At 38.6% G+C, this 22,987-nt stretch overlaps 1 long non-coding RNA gene across 1 annotated transcript in view; it reads right to left on the bottom strand.

Moving 5' to 3' along the window:
- Positions 1–22,987, bottom strand: part of LOC107313611 (uncharacterized) — a 52,250-nt gene that overhangs the window by 8,280 nt on the left and 20,983 nt on the right. The window contains exons 3-4 of the long non-coding RNA XR_014945934.1: positions 6,556–6,665; positions 1,708–1,863 (exon numbers count right to left, since the gene is read on the bottom strand). This is a non-coding gene — a long non-coding RNA (uncharacterized LOC107313611). The remainder of the gene's footprint in view (positions 1–1,707; positions 1,864–6,555; positions 6,666–22,987) is intronic.

The following is a 22,987-nucleotide window of genomic DNA, read 5'->3' as shown; positions in this document are numbered from 1 at the left end:
CTCCACCACCTCCCTGGGCAGCCCATTGCACTGCCTCACCACTCTTTCAGAGAAGTAGTATTTCCTAACATCCAGCCTGAACCTCCCCTGGCACAGCTTGAAGCCATTCCCTCTAGTCCTATCACCAGTTATACAAGAGAAGAGGCTGACCCCCAGCTCACAACAATCTCCCTTCAGGAAGTTATAGAGGGCAATGAAGTCTCCCTGAGCCTCCTCTTCTCCGGGCTGAACATTTCCAGCTCCTTCAGCCACTCCTCATACGGCCTGTGCTCCAGACCCCTCACCAGCTTTGTTACCCTCCTTTGAACATGTTCCAGGGCCTCCAAGTCTTTCTTGCAGTGAGGGGCCCAAAACTGGACGCTGCACCCGAGGTGCAGCCTCACCAGAGCTGAGTACAGGGGGATAATCAATCAATCACTGCCCTGTTCCTGCTGGCAGCACTGTTTCTGGTGCAAAGCCAGGGTACCATTGGCCTTCTTGGCCACCTGGGCACACTGCTGGCTCATGTTCAGCCCAGCATCAATCAACACCCCCAGGTCCATTTCCTCTACACAGTCTTCCAGCCACTCTGCCCCAGTCCTGTAGTGCTGTCTGGGGTTGTTGTGGCCAAAGTGCAGGACTCGGCATTTGGTCTTGTTGAACCTCATCCCATTGGCTTCAGCCCAGCTCTCCAGTCTGTCCAGATCCCTCTGTAGGGCCTTGCTACCCCCAGGCAGATCAAGACTTCCAGCCAACTTGGTAACATCGCAGACTTACTGAAGGTGCACTCAGTGCCCTCATCCAGGTCATCAATAAAGATACTGAATAGGACAGGCCCCAGGACCAACCCCTGGGGAACACCACTCATGACTGGACTATGATTTGACAAATGCAGTATTTTCACTTAGGTTTTATGTATACCTTTAATAGTCATTTTGTCTGTAAATACAGACCTTGCATTGGTCACTAGAATTATTCAGCCTTCTTAGCTTCATAGCTTAATATCAACTTTTTCCCTTCCCTTGACACCAGCTTGGAGAGGAGCAGCCCCATTCTCATAGCTTACATTCAGCTGGAGCTGGGTGAATGGAAATACATGTACATTTGAGACCCTGTCTTCCAGCTGACAAAAGATGTAGGTATCCGCTTTCCCATTATGATTTCTATCCGGCAAATCTTTCTCATTCAGAATTTTGGGGAATTTCCTTGATGATATCCTTTAGAGTAGCTTCTCAGTTTCTCCACTGGAAAATAATCTTTCTTTCAGCTCTTAATTTTCATCTGTAGTTCCTCCTTCCTAGACTGTGTCCCACAAGGAAGAAAAAAACACCTAAATATCTTGATCAGCCTGGAAGGCTTCTCCCTCCCAGCCTTAAGTCTCTGTATTCTCAACCTTGCTAAGTGTTTCTTCCTTTTTATAACAATACCAGAAGGCCCAGGAACAGGGTGTTGGTCTGTTTTTTTTAAAACTTCGTTAGATGGGTTCTCAAAATATCATCAAAATGATCTCACAAACACATAACCTACTTCTACATGCAGACAAGCGGGCTGGCTACAGAATTATCAGTGAAAATTCCTTGTCCAGAGGTTCTAGTTCTCACTTCTTTTTTCTTTCCTGAACCTGGTCATCAGCATTGAATTCCAGAATCCTTTAAAATATGAACCAACAAAAGAAACAAAGTATATAAACCCTGGTGAAAGACATTGGTAGACAATAATTACACTTACCAATAGCTCTGTCTGTCATACCACAGGGAAAATACTGATCAGCAAGTTATACAGAGAGCTGCCTGTAGGTAGATGTACTCTCATTGTTATTAGGTGGAGATGACATCAGTCTTGGAGAAAGTTGGCGGTACACAGAGTGGAAAACCCAGTACCACCCTATTTCAGAGGAGAAGAGGAAAAAAAAAAAAAAAAAAAGCGACATCAAATACAGGAATTAAATCCCCTATTTTCAACACTATTTAAAAGTAGCTGAGGTATTTTAAACAGACAGAATGAAAAGACTTGGACAGCACTTAAATTACTCTATAAGTTTTTGAAGTATTTTGAAAGTATAAATATAAACCATTGTAAATCCAAGATTATTGAGAACTGAGAAGTCATAGCATTGTGAATGAATGCTGTTTGCCTGATGGTCTCTGTCGAAATGGGTGACAGCATCCATCTGTATTCTGTTTGAACCCTTTGGTACTACCACAACAAAAACATGTCACAGCGATATTACTCTGAGGAGCTGCTCTACACCTCAAGTGAAATTTCAAAGGAGTATTAACAACACAAACTACACTGTCTCTAAAAGACTGTATTTACAAGGGAATGTATTTCTTCTGATGCATAAGAGTGGGAAAGCTTGCTGATACACTGTTACAGAAGATTTTGGTATTATTTGCCACCCTGAGAATTTCAAAATATTCTGCTTGAGTTAATAGTCTGGAGAAGAGACTCTGGTTGTTGATAATTGACAGAATACATGTGGAAGACATCTGGACCACCCAAATTCCTGTTCAGTTTCTATAATGTCTTGTTCCTTTGTACAGCCACTGATTCCTAAGTTATCGCAGCTTTTTAGGCATGGTGCCATAATTGCATCAGTGCTGGTACATTGTCAATCAGACAGAATCTCTGTAAGAGCTTTGACTACTTCCTCTGGGTGCTTTAACAATTCAGGAATTAAAGTTTTTCTTTATATATGTAAACTCCTCCTTACATATTCTGGATTTATCAGTGTTTTTATTATCACTCAGGCAATAAAAAATGACACCGAGCTGATAATAACATGGAGCCAGCACGGCTCAGTTAAGCATCTCTGGCGGGCTGAAAAGCAATGAAAAAGAAAAAGACCCAGAAAGTCCTACCAGCTATGCAGCTGCAGATGACAGAGGTGATCCATGTGATGGCATGTAGATTTCTAGCTGTACATTGGCTGTACCTGGCCTCCTGCAACACAGGGCATGCTCTGTGCATGCACCCACTGCCTGTATCAGGGGCTAAATCCCTTTATGTGCATGTCATATGCCACTGCAACTTTTGTCTTTCCTCCCATATTGCCACTACTGCTCTTCTAATTTCCTGAAGTTTGAGAGGTGACTCGGTTGGAAGCAACTCACTGCATTTCTCTGCAAATGCATAAGGATGCGTATTTGTAGACATAAATGTGGAATGCTCCTTTGCTTATGGGAGCATCTCAGGCTGATTCACTAAGGAAGTGGTTCTGGAAAAACAACCTTGAGTTACCTCAGCAACAGAAGGTAATAGATAACATTGATCCAATAACAAAAGCTGGCACAGTGCATGTTGAGAGGTAATTTCATGGTTAAAAATTAAACTGAGAGGCATTATGACTGTGTAGTGTTGACCACAAATTTTCATCTGCTTAGGCATTACATACAGATAACTACAAAACAATGCTTTGTCTTCTTCTCACAGTCTTTGTATGCTGCCATGTTTGATTATCAAAAGGCAAATATCCTCACAGCAAGCAGCCAGCAGTTGGTTTCATCAGCAAGGAAGTCCTGGTGCAGTACATTGCATCAGTGATGCTACAGCCTTCAGAACAACCCAGAATAGGACCGCAATGGGCCACTCCAGATAAAAGCTTCTATCCTAATGGGCTGTAATTTTCCTGCCTTCTGTAAAGATGGGAATAAAATGCCACCCTCATTTGTTTCTCTCTCTTTAAAAAACAACAACAACAAAAACCCACAAACAAATAACTTTAAAAATGTCAGGTTGTATAGATACATCCGTACTGTTATTAAAAATAAAAGTGCAGATCTGTGCCTAATACTAGTATAGAATTTTTATAGGTATGTGAGATACTTTCTGTTAGTTCTTTATAATTCTGTACATACCAGATCTCATTCAAAGGCTATTTTTTCAATAGCAAAACTTTCTGAGATTTCACAAGTCCCAGAAACAGGCACACTTTGAATTCTTTGTCAGTATTTGCAGGGTAAGTATTAAAGACAGTCACTTTAAAGGATGTCTTTGAACAGCAGGTCAGTTGAGTGATTCACTTCCTGCTCATTTCTACTAGACTTTGGTAAGTGAATTTCCTTCTTTTTCTCTTTTTAATCTTTGATTTTGAAAGATTGGTAATTATTTAGCCTTTGCTTTGTGCTGTGTACTGCTAACCACAGATTTCTTTGGGGTTTTTTATGTTGCTTTAAGAAAACAGGAGGTGTCAAACCCAAATTAGGTTTAATAACAATGCCATTGTATAACCATCCAATTAGTAGTTCATTCAATGCTATTAATAGCAGCTTCCACATGTAAATCATTTAAACCATTTTGTGTAGTGTGACAAAAACTGGCAAGAACAGGCTTCATATTAGTTATTCACAGTCTGAAAAGAATAAATGAACTTAATGGATATATACAAGGTGCAGAGTAATTAATATGCTACCAGTTGCCAGAATGCTGTGTGTTAAGATACTGTTTACCTTTCTGTTCTTCCAGATTTTCAGAACAAGAGCAATCGATCTGTTGAAGTACCAGTAGCTCTAGTAGTTTTAGTCCCAACTGTTTCATGTGACAGACTGAAAGAACAGCTCAGAGTGGGGAGATTATTTGTAAACAAAATACAAAATTGAGTGCTGATTAGCCATTGAGCAAACACTGGTCGTTCAGTGAGGGTTTGAAGTATTCAAAGTATTTGAGCTTCAGATATCTATTCTACATGCATCTCATACAGAAGGATGCCGAAGACAGAGATCAGACTGAGGTGGTCTGAATTATTCAGAAAAGGTGAAATTCTTTGAAGTGTTTTTCCCAGGAATACTGTCTAAAATTTCATACTGTGTTTCATGCAGATATTCATTATCATACTGTAATGACTTCTCCAATGATGATGACCTTTTACTGTGGTTCAACTGGAATTCTGCCCCACAGTATAACACTGGTTTTCACTGTCCTCTATTTCAGCTATTTCATAATGTCAGCTATTTCTGGGCAGACATTTGTTACTCTGCATCCATCTGAGCACAGACATCTAAACTCTTTCGAAAATCTTGACTGTATTTGCAGTCATCAGAAGAGGCTTGAGTTTCTGACCGTCGAATCTGATCCAGAACTTTTTGTATGAAGCATATTCTGAGAGATCAGAAATTATTTCTATTTTTTTAAAAAGCTACTTTGATTTGCAACATGTGAGTTAGTTTGATCTTGAAATCCTCTGCTCCTGAATCCCAACATGGAAGCACTGAATTCATGAAGAGATTTTTTTTCCATGGCCTAACAGCCTTCCACTCTTCATTTCTTTTTATAGCAGATGCCCAATTTGACATGAAGGTGGAGCAGATTTAGCTGGTTACCTGCTGCTAAAATCCTTTCTTATTTACATTAAAGTATGCTGCTACTTCTCCTTAGTTTTTGAAAATAAATGGTATCATTTTTGCATAGAATATCTTGGTATGATAAGCTTTAAAAATGGCTGGCATAGTAGCTGGCTCACAAAAGCAGGCTTCCTGGTTAAACCCGGTGAAGCAAATTCACCTTCATGAGGATCAGTCAAATGAAAGACTTAAAGAAAAATGACCGTGACCCACTTTGTTCCATTGAAAACGTGTCTCTGATGCTCAGCTAAAGAACCATATATTTCCTGAGTGCTCAAAGCTACTTATATGAGAGAAGATTGCTTTATAAGCCAAGATTCATAGGATCAAGCTAGTATATGAACATCAGAAAAGCCCTGCTGCATCACACCAATGGCATATCTTGCCCAGCATAGAAGGAAATGTCATGCAGGTTTTGGAGTACAGAGCCTGGCTACTTTCTCCAGCCCCACGCCAGCCCCTAACCACATGCACAGCTGACTTTTATAGCAGTATACACTATATATGACATGTATAAATAGCAAAGAAGGCAGGGGAAGAAAGCATGGGAAGAAAGTGGTAAGTGTGAAATTTTCCCATTCACCAAGAGTGATATTGCTTCTTAGAAAATGGCTTTTTGCAGGAAACTGATCAAAGCATTCACAATTAAATGGTCTTCTGAACTCATGATACACAGGTAACTCCAGCCAGCTTTACAGCTCTCAGTTTGGTAAAATGCACAGACTTATGAAACTCACAGCAGCCACAGTGTACATGCATTTGGCTCACCCTCCTAGACAAGCAAGGTTCTTATTTCCAGAAGTGGCCTTGTATGCCAACCATCGCTAATGGGCTTTTTAGTGGAAACTGCAAGCAATGGGCTGTTCCTCAGATTCAAATATTACTTTCCTGAGCAGCAGCAGCTCAGACGAATATCTTGCAAATGGAAGATGCGTCACATAAGTTTTTGGTGCCTGGAAGCTGGCTTTGTTTGCTATATATACAGCACTGCCAGTATTTCAGAGACAATTAAGAAAATATCAAATCATTCAAGCAGCTTTTTGTCTGACAAACCTGCAAGCAAAGGATTAATATGCCCCCTGAAATTCTGACAGATAGAAGCTTTGTATTTACTTTAACAAACCTGCCAAAGAGTTTAGAAAGGCCTCATCTAGAGCATTAAAGCACACCTCTAACCTGCATTTCTAACTGAACATCTCTGGATGTACGAACAACAATGATTTATGAATAAACTTACCTACCATCTGTAAAGGAGCAAATTCATCCATGATGCAAGATTGCCTCTTTACTTCAAAATGTGGAAACGGGACTCTGATTGCATTGCTGCTTTCATCTTCTCAATATCAGCTGAAAAATAATAATATGCTCACTTCACCCTGAAACCTCTAACTTGAGGAAAAAGCAGCCTCCAAATGATTAATGCAAGATAGTTATGTGCATCTCTTTGCCCTTCCTGCAGTCATTTTCAAGGTATGCTCTTCTCAAATTGGAAAAAAAGAGATTAAAAATACCAAGTGTGGGTAATGGTGCTGGCTTTACCAATTACAGTCATTTTCAGAAGCTCAGAGAAACATGCTTCTGATGTGAAAAAGGCACATACTAATAATAGTAAAGGGAAGGCTTTCATTGAGACTTAGATGCCTTTTTTTCCCTCATGTCGTGCTGTTCTTATCAAGTAGGGCTTAACAGCAGTCCCTGTTTTTTTTTCCCAGTGCACTACATTTGCTTTGCCTTTCCGACTTTTTTAAGGTGGATGCATGCATTTTGTAAGTTAACTGCTTGGACAGGAATTAGCTGTCTCACGCAGAACGGATGCTGTTTTATGTGAATAGTTTGTAAGTAAATGCCGTAGCTGAAGTCATGGGCATTACAGATACAGGCGTGTTCACTGGAATCTTAGATCAAACTGAAAATAGAGGCTAACATAAACTAGAGGATGGAATTACATGAACTAAGGAGACCTAAGCTGGCAGCACTGCCCAGTTTTTCTAATGGTTAACCCACCCAAGAACTGAATACTTTTTTTTTTTTTTTTTTGGCATATCTAAGAAAACAAGCATCCTTCTTCAGAGGACATTTTCATCATGTATGAGTTGCAAGGTTTAGGTCAGAGGTAACTGCACAAAATGTAATGGCCTGTTTTACAGAGAGAGATGGGCACAGTGACCTAATGATCATTTCTGGCTCTAATCGTTGTGACCAGAGAAATGTTGCCAGCAGGTAATGGCTTTGTCACAAAGAAGCTGATTTTTTAGGAGAACCTGGTTCAGTTCTGCCTGTGATTAATTGTCAGCCTTCTTGCCAAACCTTCTGGAGAGGTTATCTGCTCATAGCTCAAAATGTACCTGGTCATCATTAAAACCAAAAGAGCTAATTTAGAAAGACAGCTGCAGGGAACAAATGGGCTCCTGTCTGAAATCCTGGATCAGAGAAAAACTATCAAGTTAGCACACAGTTCTATGGTATATACAACCTGCAGGGATAATCATGTAAGGAATAGATAACCTCTGCAACAGACCCAAAGCCAAAAGATAATTTTCTTTTCTTAAGTTTGTGGCCAACAATTTCTGTTCAAAAAAGTAATCATACTTGAAGAACAGTGTAAAAAAGAAAAAAAAGAAAAAAAAGAAAAAAGGTGTTCCATTTCCTACAGAGCCAGTAAAAGGATTAGCCTTCCTTGGTGATAAAAATTGAAATACTGAGGGTACTGCTGTAAAGAAAAACATGTTTATGAGGCCACTATGTATTTTTATGGAGGACGATTTTCAGCCTATGAGTTTTATATTTCTTGCAAAGATTCAGATAAGTTTTCTCAGCAAGGAGCCATCCAAGTATTCTTGACAGAGGTTTTAAAAAGAATTTTTTTGTGGAAAAAGGATGATCTCTAACAAATCCGAACCTGAAAAAGCATGAATAAATTGATTACAGTAATCTATAGTGGACTAAAGCCAAAAGATTTTTTGCCATCTAAAATGTGCAGATCCTTAGCTGTAATGCTACCAAAGTAATGGCTTCTGAAAGAGAAAATGGGAAACAGGCTGGTGGGAGTAAACACCATGCAGAACAGTGCAGTTGTACTTCCTGCTATCAACAACAGTCTCTACTGGATCTTTAACGTATAAAGACACTTTCTTAACTGAGTAATAGCTGGCTTGTTTCTTTTTTATCTGATTCATAAAGATGCACAGAATGGATTGACTTTGTGAAACTGCACCATAGATGACAACATCTGAGGAAACTGGAAATCTCAGCAAGAAATCTGAGCTACTTGCTACTCTTTCAAAAGTTTATGTTTCCTTTGATGGTAAGTGTACAGGCCTTGTCTTTATTCAAGGCATGCCACACACAGCAATTAAACATACAGGGCCAGACGGATGCTCCCGAGCCACTTAGCCTTTTATCACAGCTTCACCTCTCTGCCTCTGCTAATCAAATTGAAATTCTACTCCATGCCAATGTAACATTAATGGTTAGAAACTTTCGCTTAATATCCAGCCTATGTGCATCCATCTTCAGCTAGGAGCCATTTGTTCTGTTTCACTGTTGTCCCTTAATTTCCATTTTGCATGCGCCTAAATGCTGTTTAATAGCATTGCTGTGTTGAGAGTGCCTTTGCCTTCTCTTTCAGTCCCTGTCTTTAGTCTCTGATCAGGAGATAGGTTTCCATTTCCCCATCACTCTCAGACTTCTCATGGCAGCTGTTCAGATTTGATATTCTCTTTTTCAAATTCAAAGATAAGCAAATTCTACATATTATTTATAACTACATATCTAATCTTATTTATAATAATTATTTCTTAGGAGGGAAATTTTATTTCTGTCCGCCATTTTGTTTAGAAAAAACCCTACAATTTTAAAAAATATTATTATTCTTATTATTTTTCCTTTTAGGGATGAACTAAGTACTTCACTGAGTAAAACTGGAAAGAGTACGTTATGTATACTGTTAGGTATTATACCGCTATATTTCCTAACTAATCATTCCTCACAAATAGAGTCTCAACTGTCTGTCATACAGCTTGTAACAAAATACCATGGCCCCAAATCTTATTTTTTTTCCTGACTTTAACAGTGTTATTACCATATTTCCAGGAGAGAGATACATGAGTTATGAGGTTTGATTGTGCAATAATAGCTGCTCAGGGATTTACAGCCCTTGCTATCTCTGTGTTACAAAGCTAACTGGCAAACATGCGAGACTCTCAGGAAAAACAATTAGGCATGCACAATGAAATCATGGATTACTGCTGTTTTGGATCTCCTTTGAACTTCTGGCAGGATTGCTTTGGAGACTCATATAACCTCTAGCTGCAAGTCCCTTGATAGTTGGGACCCTGTAAATGTCAAGGTCAAGAGCAATTTCTGCTTATAATTGTCCAAAGAAATAAGTTTCTGGCTTCTTTCATGGTGTCACTGACTTTGAGAAAAATAATTGCTAAGGTTAAAACATCTTTTAGTGATCTGAAAAGCAGTGAAATTTCTCATCCAATACCATGAAAGCCCCCACACCTTGGGCTGGTACTTGTGACCTGTCAACTACCTGATTGCTTCTCCCCATTATTCTTCAGAGACTGATAAAATATATATAAAATCTGTGCACTGTTAATGTGCACTGCTAAATGAAACTTTTTATTTGGATATGGATCAGTAGAAATAATATTCAAATACTGTTGATTACTGAAGAGCTTAAAAAAACCACTAATTAAATACAGCAGAATAATTTTCCTGCTTAAAATGAACACCATTGTTCAGAAATAACTCCCAAATTACCTTATATTTTGCCTACCTTACAAAGTACTAAATGTGATCAATGTGCTCACAATAGGTATCAACCAAATGATAGAGAATTAGTCCACAGTAAATTGACTCACTAATGGGGTTTAGAAAGGAATGAAAAGATACACAGGGCAAATTGTTTGTCTTGCCTGGGCTTTAGGCTCTGCAGAAAGTATCCCAGAAATCTGAGCTAGCGTGCAGATTTATAATGTACATCCACAGACTGCTGAGCACCCCAACCAGAAATTTTATCATGTTTTATAATGACTTGAGATTAATTTTAGATTCCAAAGTAGAAAATAAACCAGCAGGAGTATGAATGGTCTCCTATGACCAGGGACATAAGGTAGATGTAGTGGAGCATTAAATTTCTGGAGCTGACAGGCAAATTTCTATTGCTAATAGTGACAATTGGACTGTATAACCTCATAATTACCAAAGTGTAAAGATAATGCAGACTGACAGAAGAAGAAAATACGTAAAGGAACATAGCAGAGATCCTTCCTGTCCCATGGGAAAAGATAAAAGTGCACCATCAGCTGTGTAAAAAGTTTTAAGAGATACTGGATGTCTTAAACCACATGTTATGATGAACCAAAGATAGACTAGCAAGGAAACCCTTAAGTCAACACAGAACAGAAAAGCAGAAGCAGGAAAGAGATACCAAAAATCACTTAGCAAGAGTCAAGATGACAAGAAAAATATCAATTTCTCAATACATTAAAAAAAAAAAGACATTTCTATTGCAGCAGATGAATAAAAACAATTGGAATTTTCTGTTGATTAACATCCATTATAGAATCACAGAATCAAAGAATCACCTAACTTGGAAAAGACCCACAAGATCATCCAGTCCAACCATCCACCTACCAACAATATTTCCCCACTAAACCATATCCTTTAGTACAACATCTACACATTTCTTGAACACCTCCAGGGATGGTGATTCAACCACCTCACTGGGCAACCCATTCCAGAGCCTGACCACTCTTTCAGAGAAGAAATTTTTCCTGCTATCCAACCTGAGCTATGCAACATGTTATAGCCATATCACATCCGGTGTTAAGTTTTGGGGATTTTAGTTTTTCAAGTGAACTGGTTAATAAGTGGTTGGAGGAAGAAACAAGTGGGTAAAAGGGAAGTAAGATTAGTACCCTAGGAAAAAATACAGCTAATTGCTTTCTGAGGGGCTGACAGACTGGACACTTGCCGTCTTGAACAAAGCTCTACAGATGAAAGTACAAGAAATTCATCAGTAGTTCTTGCTACCAGAACCTTGAGCACTAAGATCAGGAGTAAATACTCACCTACAAACAGAAGTGCATCCTCCAGTGCTGAAATAGCCTTAAAATTTCTACAAATTACATTGGAGTCCCCTAGCTCAGAAATCCATTTTCAATACTGGAAAACAATATGTTTCAATTGGTGTTTAATGAGCCAGTTTTACAAGCCGAAACCAAAATGAGATTAAGAAAAGAAATTAAACTGAAAAACTGAGAATGATAATTGAGAAATTAATAAAAGACTTCTGTTAAATGCACTCAAAACCACAAACTTGGGCTGAAAAAAGAAAACTGCTGGTTAAAAAGCAGTCTGGCTTTGTAAGAAATGAAAGCCACAGTAAAGTAATATAAATATTCCCACTTTCATTCCTTGATAGTCAGGGTGCTTCTTTAACAAACTATCCTCCTTTTCTGTATTGATGTAAGGGTCTGTCTTTCAGAGAGAAATTTTACGATGATGCCATGGGGCGACCCTTAAAGCTGCCCCTTCTGGAATTAACAGAGGAATCTTCTGATATACCAGAGGTTACAAGGTTAGCATGAAAGTGATGCACATAGAGTTTGGCCCAAGTTCCTTCCTCTTGTCAAAGTCAATCATAGAGAAATCAAACTGAACTCTGATGTTCTCCTCATCTCCTCTCACAGCTTTCATCACCATTATTTAAAGAAAATATTTCCTTCCTCCATCACTTGCTAATGTTTATTGGCATTAGCTGAAGTTGTCAGTCCAAGGAGAGAGTTAGCTAGAAGAAGGAAAACCATAGAGCAGGATTGCAGGGTTGAGCATTTCTTCTGAACTTGATGCTTTATTTCAGCAGCTCTGCTGGATCCCACTCTCTAAAACCTTGATGTTTCTTGCCAGCACATAGGCTCCAATTTCAACATTTTCTTTACAGTAACTCCTATTTATGGTAAGCCAAATGGACATATTTTTCAACGTAGATAAACCCCCTTCACTCTCATCTGAGAATAAGCCCAATATGGGAGTGTTCAATGTATCTTACTATTCACATGAATACAAATAAGAAAGCCAAGTCTATAAATTGCATGAGATAGGCTTCTCCCAGAGGACGAGCAGGAAGTATGTGAATAAAGGTGCATATACAAGGCAAGGCTGAGCCCCTAACAAGACATCTGTGGAAGGCTGGGAGAGAATAAATCTTTTCCTTACTCTCCTGCGGAACTGCATTAATCTGGCCTCAATTAGGCTTTTCTTACCTATTGCCTTTCCCCCCATGGGAGAGCAAATAAAAACTGCAGTGAGGAAGGAAAGAGGAGAGCCAATGCCAAGGTAAAATGTGAAAAAAAGAAGAAAAAAAAGAAAAAAGAAAAAAAAAAAGAAAGAAAAAAAAAAGAGAGAGAGATGTAGAAAATTATCCTTTTAGAGCAGGAAACACTTAAGATAATGTGATTAAGCAAAGCTCAGCTCCTCCCTGAACCATTTATGAATTTACACAGCCTGGGTACTACATTTTCTCTGTCCAGAGCCAAATAGCTAAGACTAATCCTTTATGAAGTGTTTCATCTCAGAGAAAGAAGGTTGTCTCGAAGAGCAGACCCCGACTTGTAGAGCTGTTTTCTCTGTCAGTCATTAAATCCAACTCCCCTTTTAACACTGCTTTAAGAGTAAACAACCATATTCCATTTGCACTCATGTAGTGTACAGACTGTATCTCATTTTCAGTAACAGAAAGACAGTCACTCCTTATGTTCAGGTGCCTTTTTCTCTCTTACACGTGTAAGAATGTTTGTGGTCTGTGTAGTACAAAAGCTACTTTATTGTTGAAACCCATTCATAAGGTACCAACAATTAGGAAACTACTGATCTAATCAAGAGGGCATGTTTGCACCCATAATAAAGCCAACAAAGACACCAAGGTGCATTCATATGAGATATGTGGAAAGAACGGCCTTAGAGTGAGCTTCATGGACTTCCAACTGTGACCTTCAGAGGCTGTACTCTTTGATAATGTTGAGGCATGTCTTAATTTCTTAGAAACAGAACAAATATGGAAATATCGATAAAAATTATTCAAATATTTCCTATTCAATGTTGTTTAGATTTGTTGAAATCATATTTTACTACTAACAGTGAGATCTACCTTTTCTATTTCTACTAAAAAAGAATAAATATATACATATATCCATCTACCCACCAATGTAGTCATCGTCTTATGATACATCCTAGAGCAACGAATCCTGATAAGCCTCATCTGATTAACACACCATTCAAACAAAGTAGGACTCAGATAGCACCTTTTTTGTCATCTTCATCATCAGTCCCTGGAAAAAACAGAACCCGAAGCCATCCAGAGAGCTCATCCCCAGGAGTAGCTACACATATGGACAAGCCAAGATGAAGGCAGCCCTTCAGCCTTGCTCTGTAATGCAACTCTCTGTCCTTTCTCACTGCTCCTGTTCCATACTTTCATTCTCTGGTGGCGATCTCAGTCCCAGCCTTCATTCTTTCTTACTTTATTTTATCTCATAATCCCCTCCCAGGTAAACTACCTTGGAGCAAAGGAAACAATCGTGAACACCCACTGATTTTACTTCTACCACACCATTCTTCTTGAGTGCATTCAGCCACTTTCACCACCTGATTTCTATTTACAGCTTAAACTCTATGAGGCAGAAGCCTCATAGAAATGCCCCACATTTTCACAGTGAGTAGCATGTTTGTGATCAAGCTCTTGGCCTTCAGATGATCTATTTTTTTCCCCTTCCATCCTTTGCTTATATAATGCATATGGTTCATTAACATGAAATCTTCCACTATACAGAACATCTGTTTGGGTTTGGTTTTGTTTTTTTTTTTTTTGTTATTTTTCTTTTCATTTTGGTTACTCTGCGAAGTTGTCACGTCAGCTTCGGGGTATTTTTTCTAAACTTGATCCTTAGAAAGTTGATGCAACCAGGATGAGAAACCTTTCCAGATTTCATCTCTCAGGGATAATCCCATGTTGGTAAATGCTATTTCCTGATTAAACGCTTATGTTAGGAGAACGTCTCTCTTCATAGTTGAATCTTTTATATAGTTTTGGAAAAGATAATCCCTGGGTTATTAACGCTTTCTATAGTCATGTTGAGCTTGGCAAAGTCTTCTTTCCTTATATTTCACAATCCTCCCCCTCTCCCCCCCATGTATATTCCCTCGAAACATTTCCTCCATCTGTTTTGCATTTTAATGCTTGGATGAGACTCTGTATTTTGGGTGATGTGGCCATTTCTATATAGGGCATTATCTGTTTTGCCTTTAAAAATACACCAGCTTTGCAAATTAGGGGCTAATGATTTACATCCCAAATGCTGCTAACTGTCTCATTACTGGACAAACAATGACTTTTTCTCAAATGTCAGATAAAACAGATGGTCAACACAATTTCCTTTCCTCTTCTTTAAAAAATACCACTTGAACTACCAGGGAAGAAATGAGAACAGGGACACATGCTTCAGATTGCAAACATATTTGGTTTCAGTCAGCATTTGACATTTAAAACCTGACCAGTTCTGTTAACAGCAATTTTTTCCTATTTCAGTTAAAACTGACAAACTGTTTACTATCTTATATAGTGAATCTGCTTTTGTCATTAAGAAAACATGACATCAAAACAAAATAATTTACTACGAGTTCTTAATCATGAAGTATAAATTAAGCAACATTGTAAAAAAATGCTTAGAGATTATTTTCAAGCAAGGAATTACCATTACTTTTATTTTCTTGTAGCAAACTGTTCAGTGCATGGATGCTGATTTAAACAGATAGAAAAAAAATGTCCATGGGATAAATTTCAGCATCCAAAATTTTTGTGTATAGTCTAGAAACATTACCTACTATTTAAACTGTGTAAGACATAATTAGTTCTTACATAATGTTTGTACAAATGGATACATACATTTTCATCTGTCTTTCCTGCACAGAATCATAGAATCACAGATTGGTTTGGGTTGGAAGGGACCTTTAAGATCATGTAGCTCCATCTGCCCTCCTATAGGCAGGGACACCTCCCTCTAGACCAGGTTGCTCAAAGCCCCATCCAGTCTGGCCTTGAGCGCTTCCAGGGAGGGGGCATTCACAACTTCACTGGGCAATTCACAAGGTCAATGAGCAAATTAATATATTACAGGTAATAGAAGTATCCCAAGCATTACACACAAGAAAAGTATGGTTTAAAGCAGATATAAAACAACAGATCTGTGGATGAAATTTACCTCAGACTAAGCCCTGTCTGACTTGGAAATCAATGATGTTTCTGAGGTACTGACACTTGAAAAGATGTGTCCTGTTACAACAACCCTCTACCCAACCTTTGCTTTGATATTTGTGTTTTCACCTGAATTCATGAAAGGAGAACACTGTGTACACAGCCCATCCAGCTGGAGTCACTGTTTGTAGAGTGGTAGACAGGAGGGTCTGTTGTATTTCTGAGTGTGTCTGACAACGCCTCCAGCTTGGCTCAACTGGATGATGGGATTAAAGAGGCATTTCTTCTAATTGAAACTGTTATCTATCATGAAATCTTTAGGAAAATGTTATGCCTGCATCATGATCTCTGCTGATGTTTTTAAGACTTTTGCTTGAATACAAGGTGAAATATTAGACATTTATAAATAGTCTTGACCTTGATAGTTACTAAGTATTTTATTGGGGAAAATTGTAATTTACTACGACAATAAACAGTAATAAATATGTAAATGATTATATAGTGGAAGATATCTCAGTATATTAATGTGTAAGAATAAAATGATAGATAACTCCTACCTAGGAAAAATGTACTATTGCTACTAAGACCCACAAGATTCAAAGAGTAAATGAAATACCCCAGAGAGATGAGAACCAGGAATGAATAGACTATTCTGTATTCATTTACCTTTTCTAATATGTTTTCTCAGTTGTTTTGTTCATAGTATAATGGAATGTTTGCTTTGTTTTTATAGTTATGTGAAAATCTCCAGCACTATTTTCTCATTTTTATAGCAAAAAACGTTGTCACTTTAAATGTACCCACCTTTTGTATGTCTTGAATAAAAGCCTTCAGAAGCAATGAAAATGCTGTCTCATGTTTAAGCAAACTATGGCAGTGTCTCTCAATCACTTCTATTCCAAAACTTTCCATTAGTGGAATCTGAATCACTTCTTTGCTACCTTGATGGAAAAGGACAGGAGAAGATTTAAATTTCTTTAAGTAATTTAAATAACAGCAGCAATATTTCATCTTTCTCAGCTGCCTTGGCCAAGGCTCATTCTAATGCTCTTCCAAATACTTTTATTCTCTCCTGCATATTTAGCTGAAGCTAGCAGATGCTTAGCCTGCGTGTCAGCCCTCCAGGGATGGAGCCATAAATGTCTTCCTCAAAACTGCATTGAGTACCATTCCCCTTGTAGCAAAACTTAATGACTTCACATAAGAATCAAAAACAAATGAGGCCCCTTACTAAGAACTCAAGTTATAGTTTACTTTCTTATCCTTGCTTGAACTCAGTCTTCTGCAACCCTTAAAAGGCTTTCTCTCTTTAAAATTCATGTATTCTGTGGATGGTGCTTCTAGCATCTTCCTGACAAGGATGAAAGGCAACAGGGCAAAAACAAGCCCTTAACAACCATTTGATTTGATCACCTTACACAGAGTAGATTTGTGACCAAAAAAGGTCCCTTATTTCTTTTTTCCAACTAAAGTGAAGGCAAACAAAATAAGTTGATTGGATGGAATAAGTCTAATCTTTCTAAAATGAATTGCCTAAATATCAGTATATTAAATTGCTGAAACTAGCGAGTTAAGTTCGTAACAGTTGACATATGATTGTGTAAGAATGGTGATTTTAAGAATTTTATCACTGTTTCTGAGTTGGGGTAGAGTTTAAAATGTACTAAAAAGCAGAGGGTACATGATTTATTTATTTATATTTTGTCCTGAAAACACAGTTTGAGCTAATCATACGCTTAGTGAGAACCATACATGATTTCTGCATGGCTGGGCTTAGCAGCACTCAATGTCTGTTACCAGCTCAGCATTGTGGTGGATGCTGTGAATAGCAACCCAAGTGGAAAACAAACAAACATGAATGATATGTCGAAGTCTGAAAATTTACTAAGGAAAACTAACCTGATGAAAACATAAGAACATTTTCCACTCATCTTTCTAACACAGATAAATAGGGAACATGGGAAAGAAAGCTTGTTTGGTGTGACTGGATATACTGCTAATAAAGAGGAAAAAAAGATTAATATTATATTATAAATACCGAATACCAGTTCATAATGGAATATAATTCACTTTCCTTCCATTGATTAAAAAAAAGGTATAAAATGAACTTTAAGGCAACTATGTCAACTTCTATCACCAACAGCTTGAGTATCAAAAATGTAAGAGCTTTATTTCTAAATTCTTTGATACTTAGGAGTTCCTCTGCTGTGCAGAGAGGCCCATCATGCTGCACATCTGCCAGTCAAATTTACAAGACCCAGATTCCTTACCAAATGATTTTGATGTTTGGATCATTCTGAAAGGGCAGACAATATTTATACCAAAGCACATATAGGGATTGTGCACATAAACTAACAAAACTATGTTTGTATATACACATATATATTAAAAGTACATTCACATGAAAATTATAGTCAGGATGATGAGCTGAGCACATGCTCATTTCATTCATTCATTTTTCATGCAAGCTTGTCTCTGAAATAAGAAGGCCTGAAACGAGAAAGAGAGTAACTTCTCTAAATCTCAAAGTACTATAATTCCGGATTTGAAAAGTAAAGTGGTCCATTACAGCAGATAATTGTAATGCTGGAGAAATAGGTCAGAGCTACAGTTCATCTCAGCACTGCTACCAACAAATGAGGTCAGGTTTTGCTGTCTTTTATTGTGCTGTGTTGCTTTGAAAGAAAAGACCTTTTCTCTGTATTGATAAGAGTTCCACGTTTCCAAGCAACAACACTAATAAAGATAAGAAGGGAAACTAAATGCCTGGTCTGTCTGTTCTTAGATGTCTAGTCTCTCCTCAAAGGCTGAGCTTGTGCTTGCACTCAAGGATGCTAGTGTTTCCCTTTGTACATTCTACCATACACATGCACAAATTAAATCTATCTCACAATGTCCTTGCTAGCAGTTCTCAAAAGTGCATACATTCTCACCATTAATTAGCATATGGCACACATTCACAGTGTGAAGAGGGATAAATATGCAGATTCATCCATATTATTTTCTATCATTGCTCATACAATCACTGGTTCCTTATTAACGAAAAGTTGCCTTCATGGAACCACTAAAGGAAATGAAAATAAGAACACAAGAATTTTCCGTAATCACGTTTATGGAATGTAGACAAGAAGGAATTTTGTGCAGCTGATATATGCAGTGTAGCTACAAAAAATACAGCTTTTCTATAAACTATCTACAATCCCCAAGGAGACCTCAGGAAACAAGCTATTGCAGAGCAGATTTACATGGTTCCCTGAAGAGTATTCCACTTTCACAAATCCTTCCCTAAAGAGATTTAGCTTTTCAACAGTTTACACTCAAGTACGGTTAATTTTGATGGCCCCTGCATACTTCCCTTATGCTTACAAGTCTAGTGTTTAGATTTGGTATCGATTAGCAAGTAAGGCTCTATTCTGGCTCCATACTTGGTGAACTACACTTACTCTGGAGCTGTTTTTATCCTCTGTGCAAATGGCATGCTTGAAGCACGCTGGTCTTTCTGAACAAGCTAAAATGAGAAGACACAGCCATCAAACAGACAGTTAAGGCTTTTGCTATCAAGTGTTTGAAGTAATACACAAACAGTTCTTCTGCACTATAAAAATGTAATACAAGTTCTGATTCAAATAACAGAATACAATTCTGCTCACACTGTAAGTGAAGACTGGATTTATGACCACTTGTGTAACCTGAACATTGACAAGTCTATGGGTCCTGATGAGATGCACCTGAGAGTCCTGGGGGGAATTAGCTGAACTAGTCACCAAGTCACTCTCAATTGTATTTGAAAAGTCATGGCAATCAGGTAAAGTCCTCAGTGGCTGGAAGAAAGACAACACCACACCCATTTTCAAGAAGGGTAAAAAAAAAAAAAAGATGGCCCTGGAACTACTGACCTGTCAGTCTCACCTCTGTGCTGAGGAAGATCAAGGAGCAGATCTCCCTGGAATCTATGCTAAGGCACATAGAAGACAGGGAGGTAATACAGGAAAACCAGCATAGCATCACCAAGGACAAATTTTGCTTGACCAGCCTGGTAGCCTTTTATGATGGTGTCACTGCATCAATTTACAAGGGAAGAACCACTAATGTCATCTATATCTGGACTTCAGTAAGGCCTTCAACACAGTATCCCACAACACCCTTCTGTCCAAAAACAAAAGATATGGATCTGATAAGTGTACTGTTCAATGGACAAAGAACCAGCTGCAGGACTGAGTCCACAGAGCAGTGGTCACTGGCTCAGTGTTTGGATGCAGATTGGTGAGGAGTGGTATCCCACAGGGGTCAGTGCTGGGACCTGAAAGGTAGAATGATACGAAGATGGTAACAGATATTCAAAAGATAATTTATAGGGGGAAAAACTCACCAATATGGATGCCTTCACTGGGAAATGCTGAGGCAATCTCCACTGGGGAGCTGTCTCCAAGAGATGCTACCTCAGTGGTGGTCAGCCCTTAAATGAGGTCTAGAGGAGGTGGAGTCAAGCTCCACCCCTTCCAGGAGCACAGCTAAATTACTCTCACCTGTGCTCCCACAGCTGATCCAACATTTGCCTCAGCTGATTAATCAGAGGTTCAGGCTGTGATTACCAATTTCCCATACAGACCAATACTCTTTAACATCTTTATCGAAGACACTGACAGTGAGGTTGAGTGCACCCTCAGCAAGTTTGCTGATGACACTATGCTGTGGGGTGCAGTCAACACACCAGAGGGATGCCATTCAGAGGGACCTAGACAGGCTTGAGCAACGGGCCCAGGTGAAACTCATGAGGTTCAACAAATTGAAATGCAAGATGTTGCTCTTGGGTTGAGGCAATCCTCACTACCAATACAAACTGGGAGATGAAAGGATTGGGCACCATCCTGCTGATAAAGACCTGAAGGTATTGGTATATGGGAAGCTGGACATCAGCCAGCAGTATGCCCTTGCAGCCAGAAAGCCAATCATATCCTGGGCTGCATTAGAAGATGTGTGGTCAACAGGGTGGGAGAGGTGAGGGTCAACAGGGTGCACTGGTGAGGCCTCACCTGGAGTACTGCATCCAGATGTGGAGTCATCAGTACAGGAGAGACATGGAGATGTTGAAGCACATTCAGAGGAGGGCCATAAAAAGGGATAGAACACCTCTCCTGCAATGACAGGCTGAAAGAGCTGGGGCTGTTCAGCCTGGAGCAAGACTGTGAGGTGACCTGATAGTGGCTTTTCAGTATCTAATGGGGAGCTACAGGAAAGAAGGGGACAGATTCTTTAGCAGTGTCTGTGGTGATATAACAAGGGTAAATGGTTTCAAGCTTAAAGAGGTTAGATTTAAGTTGCATATAAAGAAAAAATATTTTACTGTGAGGGTGGTGAGGCAGTGGAACAGGTTGCCCAGAGATGCAGTTGATGTTCTGTCAATGGAGACTTCCAAGGCAAGGCTGGATTAGGCCGTGGGCAACCTGATCAAATCTGATGTCTCTGTTCATTGCAGGGAAGTTGGACTAGATGACCTTCAGAGGTCCCTTCTTACTCTAAGAGTTCTATGATTCTATAACTTGTGACTAATACTGTTGATTTGAATATTAAGACCGATTTGCAACAACACAGATGAACCACTGCTACGATCTTGTTTGCAAACTTTTAGAAATACTTTCTTTTTCTTGACAGGACAGATGTTACTATCTATGCAATTACTCATGGTTTGTAAAAACTTGATCAGGTTGTGCTAGAAGTGAGCTGTTAATTCCTTTCTGATTAAAACTGCTTGTCTGAAACTATAAAAGCCTGCAGTCAACATTTTTAAAGTTTCCTATTTTGATAATGCTCTAGATATATACATCATGTATTAAACAGGTACAGAAGAAACCTCTTAAAACAATAAAATATAAATGAGTCATTTGGTGAAGGCAGTGCAATTTTTCTGCCAGATGGATACTTATTTTCCATTTATTTACTTTTTTTTTAATGCAGATATGGAATAATCTAATCAACCTTGCAAAGGGGAATTGCTATGAAAATAATTCATTTAGCTGATGCTTCTCACTTTTCAAAGTGACAGAATGATGATGGCTAATGCAAGAAATATTAAGTATTATCACTTTCCTTTACTGTAGGAGGGTTAGGCAGAGAAAGGCAAGTTATCTGTAGTCCTCCCCTATTTGACTGGGGGATCTTTCTACAGAAATGTTACATAGGCTTCTGAATACAAATGAGCCAATACTAAATTGTCCATAAAGATTCCAAAATTGTGTCTGAGTTTCTTAATCTTGAGCGTGTTGGTCAGAGAAGTGTTCCGACATAAAGAAAAACACATAGTACATAGAACAAGAAATAACTAGAAATAGTAGGGAAGCAGGCTTGTTTGTCTGATTGCCTTAAGCAATTTGGGAGGAACTACCAACAAAATGACAGCTGTCACTAGTAATAATCATTGCATGTGGGGCACTTCCCAGCAAAAGGCAGATGGATGAAACCATAAAATTACAGAACAATAAGTATACATCTTATCTGCTATAGGGTTTTTCATTTTGTTTCCATTTCATTGTATATGACCCTTTTATGATAAATTTCATTTGCTGTATTCACAAAACCATAATTATTCTTTTTTCTAATGCTTTGAAGGTTTTTTCCTTTACTTTTTCCCCAGATATCTGTTTCCCCCCTCTTCCTTTTTTTTTAACATGTAAATAATAGAACTGCAGCAGCCATACAGCTGCTGAGATTTGCTGCTTGTTTGTAGAAGCTATAAAGTAAAAGCATAAGGAATGCAAATCATCTTGACAACTCCAACAGAAAGAATGAAATTGACTCTGTCTGGGACAGGGAAAAATTTAACACTGAGCCATAAAACACAGATTACTGTTATTTCAGGTAGAATAGTATTTTCACAGCCAGCACCTGACAGGATGGAGGTTTCCTCTTATGGTTTGCTGTGTTATGTTTGGGAGATAAACACTATTCCCATGTTTCTTATTGCAGGAATCATAAGAAAACAAGCTGTGGTAAAAATGGAACAAGTGAATCTCCAGGACCACTTCATGCTGGAAGCAAAAGCGTTACATTTTGGTGTGCTGAATGCAGGACATTCACTGTGGCTCTGGACAACATTCTGGCCTCTAACACTTCTGCAGATTTCCATACACTTAAGTTTCAGTCAAAGCAGCATTTAGATATGTGCTGGATTTAAACATGGGAAATGAAAGCAATAAATTCACATTTCATTCACTGCTTGTACACTCACCTCTGTTCTTTCATATAAAGACTGTAAATCTATGACGTTCCTGATGTTATGTAATCTTTTTCACTTACTCTCATTTTGCATTATTCTCAACTATAAATATTTTTGAACACTGTCTATGAGCTACATGCAGAAGTTCCCTTTAGCTTTAGGCTTCAACAACTCTGCTTCCAATACTACGAA

This window comes from Coturnix japonica, chromosome 4, assembly GCF_054131305.1.
Source record: "Coturnix japonica strain WE chromosome 4, WE-NBRP24, whole genome shotgun sequence".
NCBI classification, from domain to species: Eukaryota; Metazoa; Chordata; class Aves; order Galliformes; family Phasianidae; genus Coturnix; species Coturnix japonica.
Note: the sequence above shows the minus strand (reverse complement) of the source record. Positions and strands in the feature narration are given on the sequence as shown.